Source organism: Gekko japonicus, unplaced genomic scaffold (assembly GCF_001447785.1).
Source record: "Gekko japonicus isolate JY-2015 unplaced genomic scaffold, Gekko_japonicus_V1.1 scaffold1794, whole genome shotgun sequence".
Taxonomy (NCBI): Eukaryota; Metazoa; Chordata; class Lepidosauria; order Squamata; family Gekkonidae; genus Gekko; species Gekko japonicus.
In genome coordinates this window covers 329,059-331,570 of record NW_015164244.1, presented here as the reverse complement: position 1 = coordinate 331,570, position 2,512 = coordinate 329,059, and the positions used below count along the sequence as shown (strand labels likewise).

The 2,512-nt window shown below is 62.9% G+C and overlaps 1 protein-coding gene across 2 annotated transcripts in view; it reads right to left on the bottom strand.

Moving 5' to 3' along the window:
- The window catches only part of AGAP3 (ArfGAP with GTPase domain, ankyrin repeat and PH domain 3), a 104,896-nt gene that overhangs the window by 42,641 nt on the left and 59,743 nt on the right, over window positions 1-2,512 (bottom strand). The window lies entirely within an intron of this gene.

The window sequence follows — 2,512 nt, the reverse complement described above, 5'->3', positions numbered from 1 at the left end:
GGGGGGGGGTCCTCCTTCCCACCCCACAAGACCTGGCCCCTCCGGCCTTCAGGAGCTGCTGTGACCACTGCCTCCGCCCCAAGGGCCCACGTGGAAGGGGGCACTCTGGCTGCACGTGGGGTCCGAGAATGAGGGTGAGCAGCAGTAAGAGCAGCGAGACACTTCCCCCCTCCCCAATCATCCTGGGCGCGAGGAGGAGGAGGAGGAAGGCCCGCAGCAAGCCATTCCGAGCAGAGGCCCGCGGGTGGGCGGAGCAGGCGAGCAGAGCGGGCGCAAACCCCACAGCAGCAGCCGGCAGAAGCAAAGCGGGGGTGGCGGAGGGGAGCGCGTGCAGTGGGGCACCTGAGCAAGCGGGAGCGGGAACAGCCTGACTGGGGGGGGGGCGGGGGGCAGGGGCCCGTGCGTGTGTGTGTGTGCATGCAGGTGGGGCAGAAGTGTGCGGGTGAATCACAGGGAACAGCTTCCAGGTGAACAGCACTGGAGGAAGGACTTGCCAAAGAGTACAGGGCCCCCCGACCGACCGTCTGCCCAGAGCACTGCAGGCCCCATCCAAGGAAGGAACGAGGGCCAGAGACTGACACACACACACCCCGGCAAGGGCTTGCGTACCTCTAGGGGCAACTCACTGCACACGCCCCCCCCCGGCATCTCCTCTCCGGCCCCTCTCAGCCTTTCCCCCATGCCCCTAGACCAAGCCCCTCTCGGGACCTCCGTGGGCTTGGCTTTGCAGGCACCAGGGAGACGTCTGTCCCTCGGCCCGAAACAGAGACCTCCCGCTGGTGCTGTGGGGGAGGGTGACCTCTGGAAGCATCCCATGCTGCTGAGCCCCCACCCCTCTGCCCCACTCAGGCGCTGGAGGCCTCCTCGGGGCCTCCCCTGCAAACCGCCTGCACACCTTAGCTGCCCCCACCCCCCCCCGGCTCTCCCTCCCTCCTTGTCCCCCCCCCCAGCCTCTGAAACGGCCTCAGCCCAGAAGACCGGGGGTGTGTGTGTGTGTGGGGGTGTGCGTGTGTCCGTGTGTGTGTGTGTGTGTGTGTGTGTGTGTGTGTGTGTGTGTGTGTGTCTCGGAAGGAGAGCCTCTGCTCAGTCCCTGGCGTCCTCAAAAGGAGCCCCAGTGGAAAGGATCGGGAAGGCATGTGCCAGTCAGGGAATACAATCCTGGCCCCAGAGAAGCGGCCAGAAGACAGCGAGCGAGGGAAGGTGTGAGGAGCCGCTGGGGCCGACCACAACTTTCCTCCCGCTGCAGGCGAGCCCGCCGGCTGCCTGCTGCTCTGCCCGCCCGGGTCAACCTCTCCTTCCATCAAAAATTATTTCTGAGTCAACAGCAGGCACGTGGTCCTCTGCAGTGTGGCTACTGGGAGACGGGCGTCTTCCCTGCGTGGAATGAAACAGGAATCCAGCGATACCGTAAAGGCTCACAAAACATCCTGAGTCATGGAGGGCTCACTCCCGCAGATGCATGAGGCAGATGTTTACCCAAACAGCGGTAAGAAAGGTGGGGAGGAGGCGGTATGTGGGGAGGCCAGCTGAACGGACCTGCGGGAGTGAACCCTGCGGCTCACAAAAACGCATGCCGGGATGAATGCAGTTGGCCTCGATCTGGCTGCTGCTGACTCACCTGGCGGCCCATCGGGAACCTGCCAGCCAGTGGGGGGAGGAGAGAGCTGTTTGTGGCAGGGGGCTTCTAAAACACGAGGGGGGGGGGAGGGTATGTGTGTGGGGGAGGCTGCCGAAGCCTCCCCCCTCCAATTTTACCTGACCCGTGCAGGCTCAACCTCCCCCCCAAAAAAATTCTCAACACCTAGCAAACACAGCCTTCTTGCATTTTTCTGTGCGTCCCAAAGTGTCCGCTTTTTAAAATGTACATCTTTGGATCCCCAGAATTCCACATCTCCTCTGGATTTCACTTTCAGTCCACCCACTCGTCAGGTCGCTCAGAGCAACAGGCACGGTTAATCCCCCTGTTTTATCCTCACAACAGCCCTTTGAGGTAGGTTAGACTGAGGAGCCTGAAGTGGCTTCAAAGCAGTTTGGGGCTCTGACCTTGGGTGGTCCCTGGTCTAACCGCTACAGAACGCTGCAGGTCACTCCCTGTGCTCTTTGGTGCTTTCACGGCCATGCAGGTTGCTGGGCGTCAAGGAGGTGGGGGGAACCAGAGCGCGTTGGGACAGAGGTGGGGACGTGTGTGTGAGAGAGACAGACAGACACACCCAGAGGCATGGTGGGGGCCCCTCCAGCACTGCCCCCCTCCCCCAGGGTTCGCTCGCAGACGAGGGCGGGGAAGGGAGGGGCCACACACCTGTGCGGAGGAGGCCACTGGCCCATTTTCTTCATTTCCTTCCCTCCGCAAAAGTATCCCTGCAGCTCAATCCTTTGCCTCAACCGCATTTGCAATTCTCCCCACATCGGGTGTCACCTGCACACCGGGAGAGCCACCCACCCCTCCCCTCCCGGATCGCCACCAGATCCCCTGGCTTTGCTGGGATCCCTTGGGGGGGGCAGCCCCAGCCAC